The sequence below is a fragment of the Panthera onca genome, chromosome F1, assembly GCF_046562875.1.
Source record: "Panthera onca isolate mPanOnc1 chromosome F1, mPanOnc1 haplotype 2, whole genome shotgun sequence".
Lineage (NCBI taxonomy): Eukaryota > Metazoa > Chordata > Mammalia > Carnivora > Felidae > Panthera > Panthera onca.
The window spans coordinates 64673765-64689837 of record NC_138355.1 but is presented as its reverse complement, the minus strand read 5'-3'; positions in this window follow the sequence as shown (position 1 = coordinate 64689837).

The following is a 16073-nucleotide window of genomic DNA, read 5'->3' as shown; positions in this document are numbered from 1 at the left end:
AGGCGTCCCATATCTAAATCATTTTTTATGCTTTGCTGCATATAAATATATATCATTTTTATTTCATATACTTTACTATATATAAGCATATCTATACGCATATATCCGTAAACACTCTAAATCTAGTTCTGTACATTTTTTAAAAACATGCATAAGAAGGAAAGATTCTGAAACTTTCTTTTTTCCTCAACTATAGACTTTTGCGATCTCTCATAATGATTCCCATTTGTCTATGTCGTTCATTGGAAATGCTGTATTGTATCCCATCACATGGATCCAAAATCATTTACTTGGGAGGCAGTATTGTATGGTGACTCTGAGCAGGGGCTCTGGAGCTGAGCTGCTTGGGTTTAATCCAAGCACCTGTCATGTACTGGCGATGTGACTTTAGGCAAGTTATTTAAACTCTCTGACGTCAGTTACTTCGTCTATGGAAATCGAGTTAAATAACTGTAGCTAGTTTTTGGATTCAATGAGGATTAAACAAGTTTACTTATGCGAAGTCCCTAGGAGCTTCCTGGCCTATATCAAGCACGCAATACGAGTGTGTCAGTAGGAAAGCAGATGGCACACTCAAATTGGGATCATTGGAAGAGGGCTTACTTGTCAAAAGGACTAATTACAAAAGTGTAGGCAGAGTTTCGATAAACCGTAAGGAATAGGACAGTAACCCGTAGCAGCAGGGGATAGAGGAAGCTGTTACCACTCCTAGGCCCACATGGGGGTTGGGGCGCCTCAGTCGAAAACTCAGGTATAACTTTTGATTCCCCCATCACTTAAGCGCTAAGAGCCTACTGTAGAACGGAAGCCTTGCCAATAACATAAAGAATTGATGAACACATATTTGGTACGTCATGTGGATTACTAACTGTATTCTCACAACAAAGTAGCCTAGGGTGAAGAAAACGTTACGAAGAAAATCGTAAGGAGGAGAAAATACACTCACAGCACTGTACCACGTTGGTTGGAAACAATCTGCGCGTGAGCGGACCCGTGCGGCTCAAACGTGTGTTGCCCAAGAGTCAGTTGTACCTGAAAGTACGCACTTCAAAATGCCGTCTCACCTCCTCTGTCCGTTTGAACTGTAAACTCTTAGACAAATTTTGAAAGAGGAACAACTGATGGATTGTACTGTTTGTATCAGCTGGCCAAAAGACGTGTATAAGTAACCTATAAAAAGGCGTAAAGTAAGGGCCCTTCTCTCTATACTTAGGCCCAAATTTTAACTCTTCTTTTCTTTAGTTTGTTTCTCACCGGAGGAGAAGATTTTAATCCGATTGGTGAGGCTCCAGGGTGTGGATCGGTACGGGTGGCTGTGGGCAGGGGGCTTCGTGTGTGGCCTGCCTTCATGTGCTAAGCTGACTCAAGCAAGACATGATCTTTTAGTGTGCACTCCTCTTGTTCCCTCTCGTAGCCCCCCTTCCTGGTGGGATTTGGGACACACTACCCCAAAATATAGCACGTAGGCATATTGAATACCTTAAACTAAAGGATTAGAGAAAATGGCAGAGGCAGGAAAGTCTCTCTGACCTTCCCCTTGCCTGTTCTCCTCAAGCAGCCATAAGACCCTCACATGAGACGTGCCCTTCCTAAACCTGGAGGAAAGGACCATCCGTCTCTCCGAGATGAAGGCACCCAGAAAGAATTGGAAGGGACAGGTCTTGCCAGGTTCCCCCATTTGCCACATTTTGCTCCTTGTTTTATCATATCTGTCCGCGGCTTTCCACTCTTCAGCAAACCCAGCATCAAAATACTCGGGCCTCCCCAAATCTTCAAGTCTTCATTTCCTTAGGAAGGCCCCTGTGTCACATAAAGCGTATATGAAATAAATGTGCATGCTTTTCTCCCGTTAATCTGTTTTTGTCAGTTAAATTTTCAGACCCAGCCAGGGGTCCCAAGAAGGTAGAGAACTTTTCTTCTCCCCTGCAGTCTTCCCTCTTCCTCCCATCTTCCTCCCTCCTCCTCCATGTGACCTCATGACAGATGGTGTCCTCGGGACCTCCTGCTGGCTGCTTCTCTTCTGTGCTTTCCTCTCTGCTATATATCCCTGTGGATAAACTTTTCAAAACCCCAATTCTTTCTTCTTAACTTACTTTCTCTATGTGGCCGGCCAAAGAATGGTAAAACCCCGATATGTTAAAAGTTTGTCACAAGACCCTTAACAAAGTTTTCATTGAGGAACCAAGCACTTGCAAAGTTGTTAACAACACCAACACCAACACCAACAAAACTACTCTTGGTTTCCTTTCTGCTAGCGAAGCTTAAAACCTGGCCAGAATAGGAACATGTGTTAGAGTATTTTCAGGCAACGTTGGGTCTTCTTACCGTAATAGCCCTAAATTCCCACTTTAATCCCGCACAATTTTCAACATGGATAAATACCAATCATTTACGCCCTCATACTGGTACCAGTTTCTTCTTTCAGAAATTTATGTATTAAATCCACCTGCTGGAGGAAATCATGCATTAGGGACCTTGTAAGAAGCTTTCTGGAGATGATAGTATGAGATCTTAGAAGACTGTGAGTAGGGCCACTTTGTCACTGATGGGATGTCAGACAAGTTCTTCACTGTCGCCCCCGGGAGTGAAAGAGGAGGGAAACTATTTCTCTAAATGAAAATCACTGGATTTTACCCTGATCCCACCAGGAGCTCTTCAGCAACACCCCTGTCTCCCACCTGGTCCACTGGGGTCAGAACATACAACTGTTCAGAGGAAACAACTTAGTTTTACTGTAACAAAGGAGCGTTTCAAAGCCCAAACCTGCTTTAGTTCTCTTAAGTCATTTGGGAACATTGCATTCTCACAGGGATGTCCCTGAAATCGTGCCAGGTGGATCTCTGTCCAGGTGACAGATAAATCAAGCTGTAAAAAAGGTTCCTTCTCAGAAAGGCAGGATGCCTGGATCGATCTAGTGCAGTTTCTGAAATTACTGTGTTTGTCACAGGAGGCCAGATATCACAGCGGGTAAGGAGTGCAGACCCTCCCGCCATCTCCAAAACTATAAAATTAGGATAATAATAATTTCCACTTCACAGGGTTCTTGTGTGGCTTCAAGGCAATAATGCATGTTAAATATAAAATGAAGGGTTATAAAACAACACTATGAAAAATTGTATGCCAACAAACTGAACAACCCAGAAGAAACAGATAAATTCCTAGAAACATACAATCTTAACTGAACCAGGAAGAGAGAAAAAATCTAAATAGACCAATTACATACCAAAGGGATTGTAATCAAAAAACTTCCGAAAAATAAAAGTCCGAGACCAGATGGATTCACAAGTGATTTCGACCAGATACTTAAAGAAGAGTTAATATCTATTTTCTTCAAACTATTCCAAAAAATAAAAGAAGAAGGAAAACTTCCAAATTCATTCAATGAGGCCAGCAGTACCCTGACACCAAAACAAGACAAAGACACCACAAAAAAAGAAAACTACAGGCCAATATCCCTGATGAACATAGATGCAAAAATCCTTAACAAAATATTAGCAAGCTGTATACAACAATACACTAAAAAGATCATTCACCATGATCGGGTGGGATTTATTCCTGGGAAGTAAGGATGGTTCAATATTCTCAAATCAATCAATGTGATTGATACACCACATCTACAAAATGAAAGGTAAAAATCATGATCATCTCAATCGAAGCAGAAAAAGCATTCGACAAGATTCAATATCTATTCATGATAAAAAAAAAACTCTCAACAAAATGCAGTTAGAGGGCACGTACCTCAACATAATAACAGCCATATATGAAAAACCCACAGCTAACATCATCCTCAATGGTGAAAAACTGAGAGCTTTCCCTTTAAGGTCAGGAAGGAGACAAGGATATTCACTCACGCCACTTTTTTTTTTTTTTAATTAAAAATTGTTTTAAGTTTATTTATTTTGAAAGAGAGAGGGCAAGCAGAGGAGAGGCAGAGAGAGAAGGAGAGAGAGAGAATCTCAAGCAGACTCTGCACTGTTAGAGTAGAATCCAACGGGGGGCTTGAATTCACAAACTGTGAGATCATGACCTGAGCTGACACCAAGAGTCAGACGCTCAACTGACTGAGCCAGCCAGGTGCCCCTCACTTTTATTCAACATATTACTGGAAGTCCTAGCCACAACAATCAGACAAGAAAAAGAAATAATTGGCATTCATATTGGTAAAGAAGTTAAACTGTCACTATTCACAGATTACATGACACTACACTTAGAAAATTGTAGATTCCACCAAAATTTTACAAGAAGTGATAAATGAATTCAGTAAAGTGTCAGGATACAAAATTAATACCCAGAAATCAGTAGCATGTCTAAACACAACAATGAAGTCACAGAGAGAGAAATTAAAATAACAACACCATTTACGATTGCACGAAAGAGAATAAAATACCTAGGAATAAACTTAACCAAGGAGGTAAAATACCTGTACTCTAAAAACCTATAAAACACTGATGAAAGAAACTTAGGATGCCACAAACAAGTGGGAAGATATTTCATGATCATGGATTGGAAGAATTAATATTGTCAAAATGTTCATATTACCCAAAGCAGTCTATAGATTCAATGCGCTCCCTACCAAAATACCAACAGTATTTTTCCCAAAACTAGAACAAATAATGCTGCAGTTTGTATGGAACCACAGCAGACCCCCAATAGCCAAAGGAATTCTAAGAAAGAAAAACAATGTTGGAGGTATCACAATTCCATATTTCCAGACATACTACAAAGCTGTAGTAATCAAAACAGTATGGTACTGGCACAAAGATATACACAGATCAACAGAACAGGACAGAGACTCCAGAAATAAATCCACATTCATCTGGACAATAAATCTATGACAAGGAAGGCAAGAATATACAATGGGAGAAAAGACAGTTTTTTCAATAAATGGTGCTGGGAAAATGGACAGCTACACATAAAGGAATTAAAGTGGATTACTTCTAACACCATACACAAGAGTAAACTCAAAATGACTTTGAGTTTATCACTAAACATCATACCTGAAACCATAACAATCTTAGACGAGAGTACAGGCAGTAATCTCTCTGACATTGGCCATAGCAACATTTTTTCTAGATATATCTCCTAAGGCAAGGGAAACAAATACAAAAACAAACTATTGGGACTTCATACAATCAAAATAAAAAGGTTTTACACTGTAAAGGAAACCATCAACAAAACAAAAAGACAACCTACTGAATGGGAGAAGATGTTTGCAAGTGATATATCTGATAAAGGGTTAATATCCAAAATATACAACAAACTCATACAACTCGACACCGAAAAGCCAAAAAAAATGGTTAAAAAAATGGGCAGAGGACCTGAATAGACATTTTCCCAAAGAAGACATACAGATGGCCAAAAGACACATGAAAAGATGCTCAACATAACTAATCATCAGGGAAATGCAAATCAAAACCAAAATGAGATATCACCCCATGCCTTTTAGAATAGCTAAAATCAACAAGGCACGGAAACGGCAAGTGTTGGCGAGGACATGGAGAAAAAAGAATGCTTGTGCACTTTTGGTGGGAATGGAAGTTGGTTAAGCCACTGTGGAAAACAGTATGGAGGTTCCTCAAAAATTTAAAAATAAAAATACCATATGATACAATAATTCAATTATTGAGTATTTACCCAGAGAAAACAAAAAACACGAGTTCAAAAGATATATGCTCTTATGTGTATTGCAGTATTATTTTTTTAATTTTTTTTTAACGTTTATTTATTTTTGAGATAGAGAGACAGAACGCGAGTGGGAGAGGGACAGAGAGAGAGGGAGACAGAGAATCTGAAGCAGGCTCCAGGCTCTGAGCTGTCAGCATAGAGCTCGATGAGGGGCTTGAACCCATGAACCACAAGATTATGACCTGAACTGCGAGGTCATGACCTGAGCGGAAGTCAGATGGGCCACCCAGGCACCCCTGTTGCAGCATTATTTACACTAGCTAAGGCATGGAAGTAACCTAAGTGTCCATCAATAGACAAATGGATAAGGAAAATGTATATATACACAGTGGAATATTACACAGCCATAGAAAAGGTTGAGATTGTGCCATTTGAGACAACATGGATGGACCTAGAGGGTATTATGCTAAGTGAAATAAGTCAGACTAAGAAAGACAAATGCCATATGATGCCACTCATAAGTGGAGTCCAAAAAATTAATAAATAAACAAAAAGAGTCAGAACTATAAATAGAGAACAAACTAATGTCAGCCAGAGGGGAGGCTGGGGGTTGGGCAAAATGGATGACAGGGAGATACAGGCCTCCATTTATAGAATGAGTAAGTCACAGGAATAAAAAGCAAAGCGTGAGAAATATAGTCAATGATATTTTAATAGTGATGTAATGGGATGGAGGGTGGCTATGCTTGTGATGAACATAGCATAATGTATAAACTTGTCAAATCACTAAGTTGTATATCTGAAATTAATGTACCATTGTGTGTCAACTGTACCCAAATAAAAAATTCAAAAGAAATAATCCTGAACCTGAATGCTAACATTAAGACTCCCAATATGTGATTAATTAAATCTTAGTGTTTAAAAGTGTTTGAATCAGGGCTTATGTTGCTTGTAATGCAAACCAACAGATACAGAAATTGGTACCCCTACCGTAGGCTACTATGAATAACATGCAAAATAAAACTCAACATAGGACGTAGGAGGTTGGACAGGGGGAGTGAGGAACCCACGATTTACCATGTTGGTTTGTGTTGACCATGCATCGTGGCCTTACACAAGACGGAGACAAGCTTACGCTAGATGTGGCCATTCTAAAAAGAGAGGTGGGAAATAGGCTTAGCTATAATCTGCAAACCCTCTGGACTAAAAGTCTGATAATTTGGAGCTATGCAAGGTCAGAAAAGCTGAATCTGAGGCACGAATTCTTAATCTGGTTTCCATCTATTTGGGGCACCTTGCAGGCCTATGAATAAAATTCAGAGCATTCGTGTGTACCTGGACAGCAAAACAAAATTACCTTTCTTTTCACCGACCCCTAAGTGAAATTCAGCATTTCCATTAATTATAAATATAGACCAAATCAACAAGGCAATCTGTAGTTGGATCTGTGAGTCTATTTGTCAGTGATAGAATACACAGGTATTTTCAGATCACGTTATAGTTATTACAGATGTCTCCAAATATCATTTAAATTCATAACTACTTTGAAATTTCAGTAGACCCCATAGCTAGATATGGAATTAATTTTTAATATCTCCAGCATTAATTTTCTAGGATTAATAGACATCTATAATATCAGAAATGTGCTTTTAATGATTTTCACAACGGTATTTCCATCTAATTTTTCCTGTAATCCCGTGCATTTTATTTTATTCACTTAAAGACATTGCCCTGTGTCTATAAACTTCACCAAAATTCCAAAGGGGTTTGTGGCATAAAGAAGGTTAAGAACATTTACCTGCAGTAAAATTAGCTTAGCAAGAGAGGAGGAGACAGGAGTTTTAGGAACAGGATTGTGTAGCGAAAGGCAAACATTGCCTCCGGCCACTCCCTAAATTCTCTGTCCTACAGACAGGACAAAGGTATTTATTGTGAAGTTTCATCTGGGAAACAGCTGGGGACCAAGAAGTGGATTGTGGTGGTGCTTCCACGCCCCAAACTATTGTTCATAATCTTCTTAAACTGAAATGGTTTGGTGTGAAGGCCAGAGGGATGAGCTAAAGTCAAAAGCTTGTTGCTGGAGGCCTAGAATTCCAGACTCAGAGACTCCACGGGGACAGAATTTATGGCTCCGGAATGGAGGTAAATAGATTAGCAGCTTGTCAAGCTTAAAAAAAAAATTATTTTTAAGTTTATTTATTTATTTCGAGACAGAGAGAGCATGAGCTGAGGAGGGGTAGAACTTTTACCACATTTTTGCTCATTTGTTTTACTGTTGTTGAAGTTTACTATGTATACAGAGGAGTGTTACAAAGGCACCGATCTGTAAGTTTCCACAAACCCAGCACACCTCTAAAAGCAGCACCCAAAGTAAGGAATGGAGAATTAAGAGCACCCAGAAGCCCCCCCACCCCCCCAACCCAGGCTCCCTTCTAGTCAAGCTCCTCCATTCTGACTTCTAATAGGGGAGCTTGGTTTTGCCTCCTGCGGTAATTTCTGTCTAAATAGGATCATACAGTATCTGCCCTGGTGTCAGGCTTCTTCATTACCTTTGGGAAACTAATCCATGTTTTTGCAAGCTGTAGTTTGTTGGATTCCACTGCTGTGTAAGCAGAGAAGCTTACTGTGTCTCAGAGTGTGACCTAGGGACTCCTAGGTCCCTGGGAACTTTGCAAGATCTCCACAAGGCCTAAAGCACTTCATCTGCCTTTTCTCGTTCATTCTCGAATGCGTGTACGGTGGAGTTTTCCGGAAGCTACATGGTACGTGATGTGATTCATGCATTCCTGTTTAAAAAATTTTTTTTCAGTTTTAATTTCCACTACGGTAGCTATTAATAAATATAACCCCCAGAAAACCTCCTTGGGTGGTCAGTCGGTTGGAACCTCGGACTCCGGCTCAAGTCATGATCTCACGGTTTGTGAGTTCGAGCCCCACATCGGGCTCTCTACTGTCAGCACAGAACCAGCTTGGGATCCTCTGTCCCCCTCTCTCTGCCCCTCCCCACCCTGTCCTCTCTCTTTAAAAAATGGATGAACGTTAAAAAAACGGAACAGAAAACAAAAACCTCTTTGGGTTCTGCAATCATATTTTCGAAAGCCAAGAGATTCTGAGAGCAAAAAGCTTTGAGAACCATGACCGTAATTGTTGAACCATCTGGTGATTGATTTTTCTGGGGCACTGATGAGCATTGACATCTTTTCCAGTTTGGGGGGCGATTATGAATACTGAACCTCTATGGACATGTGTTGTGACGAACATATAGACCCATTTCTGTTGGCTATATATACCTAGCAGTGAGATTGCTGGAGCACGGTGTCTGTTTAGTTCCTAGTAGATGCCCCCAGAGAGTTTTCCAGAATGTCTGCACCAATTTATAGCCCACCAGCCATTGCTAAGTTTCAGCTGGTCTACATTCTCACCAACAGGAGGTACTGTTTATCATTTCAGCTCTTCTATAGATCACGTAGTTGTATTATATCAAGGTTTTAATTTGCATTTCTTGGATGACAGATGAAGTTGAACGCTTTTATGTATGTATGTTAACTATTTAAAACTTGTTTTGTAAATTGTTCACTTGTGTATTTTTCTACTGGGTTGTCTATCACCTATATTGATGTATAGGTGTTCTTTTCCTTTTTAAATGTTTGTTTTCTAAATCTAGTGAAATGGTATGTTTCTCTCTCTCTCTCTCTTTGTCAATGTCCATTACATCGATTGATTTTTAAGAATTAAACCACCCTTGAAAATCTGGATTTATTCTATTTGCTTCTAATATATATCCATTTTTATATATTGCTGGATTTGATTTGCTAATTCTTCAAAAGGCTTTTGTATCTGTGTTCATGAGAGAAGAGAGGAAGTACAGAGATTTTCCTTTTTTTTTTTTTTTTTGTAATGTTCTTTGCAATCAAGGTTATGCTGGCTTCTTAACATGACTTGTAAAATGTTCCCTTTTTTCTCTTCTCCAGAAAATGTTGTGCAACATTGGTGTTATTTCTTCCTTAAGCATCAGAAAGAATTTACTCATTAAATCATCCAAATTAGGGTTTTCTTTTTTCCCCCAGTTATATGGAGATATAATCAACATGTGATATTGTATTATTTAAGATGTACCACATAATAATTGGACCTATGTATATATTGTAAAATAATTTCCACAGTAAATTTAATTAAAATACATCACTTCACATAGTTACGCATATCTTACGGTGAAAACTGAAGATCTACTCTCTTAGCACGTTTCAAACACACAGCAAACATTGTTAATTGTGGTTATCACGTTGTACATAATATTCCTGGAACTTATTTATTTTCTAACTGGAAGTTTGTACCTTTTGACCACCTTCACCCAGTTCTCTACCCCCCATTTTCACCTCTGGCAACCATCGATCTGTTGTCTCCTATGGGTTTGGTTTTTTAGATGCCACATATAAGTGAGATTATGTAGTCTTTGTCTTTCTTTGCCTGACTCATTTCACTTACCATAATGCCTTCCAAGTCCATCCATGTGGTCACAAAGAGCAGAATTTCCTTTTTTATGGATGAATACTATTCCATTGTGTATATGTACCGTATCTTCTTCATCCAGTCATCTGTTGTTGGGCACTTAGGTTGTTTCCAAGTCTTGGGTGTTGTGAATATTGCTGCAATGAACATGGGGTGCAAATATCACTTCAAGATATTGATTTCATTTCCTTCAGATATATACCTAGAAATAGAATTGCTGGGTCACATTATAGTACTATTTGTTAATTTTTTGAGGAACCTCCATTCTGTTTTCCATAATGGCTGCACCAATTTATAACTAACCCCCCCCCCCCCCGTGTACAAGGGCTACGTTTTGCTCACATCCTCACCAACACGTGTTATCTCTAGTCCTTTTGATTTTAGCCATTATGACAGGTGTGAGGTGACATCTCATTGTGGTTTTGATTTGCATTTCCCATCTGATGAGTGACGTTGAGCACCTTCTCACATACCTGTTGGCCATGTGTATGTCTTCTTTGGGAAATTATCTACTCAGAGACTCTGCCCATTTTTTAAATTGGATTTTTGGTCTTCAATTATATAAGTTCTTTATATATTTTGGATATGAACCCCTTATAAGATAACTGACCTACAAATATTTTCCCCATTCTGTAGTTTTCTTTAAGGGAAGATTTTAAATAACAGATTCAATATTTTAGTAGATATCAGGCTACTCATAATCTATTTCTTCATCTGTCTGTTTTAGCAAAGTGTCTCTTTTTTAAAACTCTTTTTTTTTTAAATTTTTTTTTTTTAACGTTTATTTATTTTTGAGACAGAGAGAGACAGAGCATGAACGGGGGAGGGGCAGAGAGAGAGGCAGACACAGAATCTGAAGCAGGCTCCAGGCTCTGAGCCATCAGCCCAGAGCCCGACGCGGGGCTGGAACTCATGGACCTCGAGATCGTGACCTGAATTGAAGTCGGACGCTTAACCAACTGAGCCACCCAGGCGCCCCGCAAAATGTCTCTTTGAGGAAATTATTTTATCAACATTATCAAGTGTATTTGTATAAAATTCTTCATAATCTCCTCCTTTTCATCTTTTTGATGTTTATGGAATATGTAGTGATATTGTCTTTTTATTGATAATTTATATTTTTTATTTATAATTTCACACTGATAATTTGATTTTTTTTACCTTAATATATTTTCAGTTTGAAATGTTTCAAGCCTACAAAAAGTTACGATAATAATGAAAGAATTCCCTTATCTTCTTCACTCAGATTCCTTGTTATTTGTCCACATTTGTCCTCCCCCAGTCTCTCCCTCTACACACACACATATACTTACACACCACTTTTCTCTGAAATGATGCCCCATCAGTAAAAATACTTCAGTATGAGGCCACCCAAAGTAAGACACTTTCCACTTTACCCCCACACCACCTTCCCAATCAGGACATCAATATCAATATGGCACGATAGTCCAATTCTGGACACACCCCATCCAGATTTTGCTACCTCTCCAAACAGAATCCCCTGTGTTCCAGAACGTTCTGCACGTGTGTGTGTGCCTTGTATTCAGTCAGCTTGTTTCTCAAGCTCCTTGAGTCTGCAACAGTTCCTTTATTCCCATCCTCCTACCTTTGACACTTTCCAAGAGTTCAGCTCTTTCATTCTACCTGGTGACTTTCAAACCTGGTCTAGCTGATAGTTTACATGGCCAGTTCTATGCAAAACCCACTGAGTTGATGTGGTGCTCTTGTAGCTGCCTGAATCATGTGCCCCCAAAGATGTCCTTACCCCAGTCCCCAGAACCTGGGAACACGGAACTCTACACGGGAATACGGAACTCTACACGGGAATGTGCAGACGTGTCCAGACACGTGTCTGGTCTACCTCAGTAGGCACATCGGTGCAATCCATCACAGGTAATTTGAGGGAGTATGATACCACCACATTCCACAAACTACTAGCATCCCAGTTACCATGGCCAGAGGCCCAGCACTGAGTTCAACCCCAAGGACGTGACCAAATCAGTCCCAAAATTCCATCTTTGAGGGACCATTTCCGGCGACTGTCTTCGTTTCAATTTCTGATGTAATCAGGGTCCAGGAAGGAAAAACAATCACAAGTATTTTTTTTATTGTTTTTTTGAATGTTTATTGAGCTTTGAAGGAGAGAGAGAGAGAGCGTGAGCAGCGGAGGAGCAGAGAGAAAGGGACACAGAATCCAAAGTCGGCTTCAGGCTCTGAGCTGTCAGCATAGAGCCTGACACGAGGCTCGAACTCGAGGCTTGAACTCACAAACCGGGAGATCATGACCTGAGCCGAAGTCAGACGCTTAACCGACTGAGCCACCCAGGAGCCCCACAAGTCCTTTTCAAAGTATGACTCTAAGGTGCCTGGATGGCTCAGTCGGTTAAGCATCTGACTGGGACTCAGTTCTGATCTCACCGCTTGTGAGTTCGAGCCCCACGTCGGGCTCTGTGCTGACAGCTCGGAGCCTGGAGCCTGCTTCGGATCCTGTGTCTCCCCCTCTCTCTACCCTTCCCCCCCACTCTCTCTCTCTCTCAAAAATGAAAATAAACATTAAAAAAAATTAAAAGTATGACTATAATATGAATAACTATTCATTAGGTATCAAAATTGTTTACTGGGCATATTTAAAGGCAAAATAAGGGAACATCGTTTAAAAAAAAAAATTACCACCAAGGTAGAAACTGCAGGAAGCAGCTACTTCCTCCAGGAGAGGGATAAGGAAGGAATACGGTGGGGACGATTAAACATAAAAGCTTGGTAAACAGTGCCAAGGGCTGCAGCCCATACCTCAGGAGGGACACGGCCCGTGGGTGCTGGTGTCTCTGGGCTGCAGGGAGGGGCACCTGAGGCTCCGATCGAGACCCCTGAGGAGCAAGCTTGACTCGTGCATCCATCCTGCTTTCGGAGCCCCGCTTGCACCCGGCTAAACAGACACGATGAGCCACAGAATGTTCTGTGACTTGACTTTCCCGGGAAGCAAACACCAATCATGTGTCCAGAGAACAGCTAAACTGCAGAATTACCGTCTTCCAATCCACAGCAGAAAAATGATTGCAGGTGGCGTGGAGCCCTACGCCTTGGGTGACCTCTGAGGATGGTTGCCGATGCACCCAGCTGAAGACAGGGTTTCCAGCAATTAGGGTTGTGTCGTTGTCATCCGCGCTTCATGCTCCTGGGAGAGAACACGAAATAAACCGCTCGCTTCCCCATAACTGCCCTTCCAGGCCATTGTTTTGCTTTCTGCCTCCAGTCAGGTGTTTTGTTTTTGTTTTTGTGTTTTTAAACCCTCATCATAAACGCCGGGCCTTTATGTCAGTGATGTGAGTGGTAGGGTCACCCGCACGACAGTCCTAAGCCATAACCAGAATACGTCACTCCCTGCCTCCACCAGCGTCTCGCTTGAATGGATGATTTAGGCTAAATGGTCTCCGTTTCCACACACTTCCGGGGTAGAATTTTAATCTGTTGTTAACGCGGCCACCCGAGTGATCGTGTGTTAAAAGCTAGGTCGGAGTACGGTCTCTTCTTCTCTGCGCAAGACATCCTGCTGACTTCCCGTCTTTCTGAAGGGCAGGCAAGGCTGGGGTCATAGCCTTCAGGCCAACGGGAGACTGAGCGTCTTCCTGCCATCCCACATTTGTGCCCTCGTTGTCAGCTCTTCTGTCCTCACTCCCTCTGTCCTAGCCACAGAGCCTCCTCTGTCCGCAAAGCCAGGCAGGCTTGTAGCTGCGAGCCTCTGGCCTTGCAGCTGTCTTGAAATGTTCTTTCCATGCACATGGCTTTCCTCCACAACCTCCTCAGACTTCTACTGAAATGTTACCCTAGTGAGACTGTCTCTGCCATTCTTTTTTTTTCTAATTTTTTAAAATGTTTATTTACTTTTGAGAGAGACAGAAAGAGACAGAGCACAAGCAGGGGAGGGGTAGAGAGAGAGAGAGAGAGAGGGAGAGAGAGGAAGACACAGAATCCAAGGCAGATTCTAGGCTCTGAGCTGTCAGCACAGAGCCTGACGCGGGGCTCGAACTCAGGAGCCGCAAAATCATGACCTCGGCTGAAGTCGGATGCTTAGCCAGCTGAGGCACCGAGGCACCACGTCTCTGACATTCTTATTAAAATTCAACACCTGCACAGACCTCCGATCCTTACCGGCCTTCTCATCTGATGCCTCCCACGAAGATCTGGGCTCCATGAAGGCAGAGATTTCTCTCTCTTCGTTCACTGCTGAATCCCCAGCCTCTTCCTGATACTGGGCTCAGAGGTCATTGACAAATATTTATCAAATTAATAGTTTGATGGATGAAGGATGTGTGATAAACCTGGGCTTCTCATCTAATGGTCCGCTGATTAGGAGGAAGTCTTTTGTGTCTTTGTACCTGAACTCATTCCTCCATAAAATAAATTGATATTTATAAATATATCAATTTTATATTTATATATAAATATAAAATATATACATAATTTATATATAATTTATAATTTATATAATTATATATATATAATTTATAGAATTATATATATATATTATATATATAATTATATATATAATTTATATAATTCTATAAATTATATATATAATTATATATAATTCTATAAATTATATATAATATATATAATATATATATTATATATAATACATATAATTATATATAATTATATAAATTTTATATATAATTTATAGAATTATATATAATTATTCTATAAATTATATAATTATTCTATATATAAATTCTATAAATATATATAATATAAATTATATATATTATATATAAATTATATATAATTCTATAAATTATATATATGTAAGTTATATATATAATTTATATATATATAATTTATATATGTTTAATATATATAATTTATATAAATTTATATATAAATAAATAAAATATATTTATATTATATAAATATAAAATTATATTCCTGTCTAACTCACTGTTCTTTTACCATTCATAGGGAAATTTCCTGTTTACGAAGGCTTTTGAATGTCTGAATAAAAAGCATTGAAACATGAGATGTTCGTTTTTATTTTTTTTCCTTTTTAAAAAAATTTTTTTTTAACCTTTATTTATTTTTTTGAGACAGAGAGAGACAGAGCATGAACGGGGGAGAGTCAGAGAGAGAGGGAGACACAGAATCTGAAACAGGCTCCAGGCTCTGAGATGTCTTGAACTCACAGACCCTGAGATCATGACCTGAGCCGAAGTCGGATGCTCAACTGACTGAGCCACCCAGGCGCCCCGAGACGTTCTTTTTTAGAGGTAAAATTGAAAACAGCTTTTGTCTGGGGGTCAGAAGACGGGGGTTTAAGGCATGGGTGAGTCATTTCAGCCACCACTTTGTACCTGGGATTAACCTAACCGTGACTTCCTTTTCTTCCTTTTCCTATGCGACAATCCTTTCGCATAGGATTGCTGGGAACCCTGACAGACAGCATGAAACGTAATAGATACACCATAAACATTAATTTACTTTTTCTTTATGGCCCTATCAGTCAGGCCAAAATCAGGAAAGAAAGTTATAATGTTAATGCTGATAATATTAACAGAAGCTATTCTTATACTGTCTCTGAGTGGTTAATTTAATTTAAAATACCAACATTTTGGTGATGTTAGTTCCACATGGACTAATTAGCTGAATTCACTTTTGTCTCCACCCACACCCTGCCTCTACACGACTCTCAATGAATGTCCGTCCACCTTTCTTATACTACTTTAACAGTAATCCAAAGTTCAGGCTCTGATGGCGATTGAATCAGTGACACTAAACCATCACTAAATTACTTTTGCCACTAATTGTCTCTATAATAGAGAAAAGACTTATTTATAAGACCTTGTTGTTGACCTCCGGGAGTTCCTGCTATATTGGATTATATAAAAAGAAGGGCACAATCCAGGCACTCATTAGAATAGAGTCTGATAATTTGATTATTTCCAGAT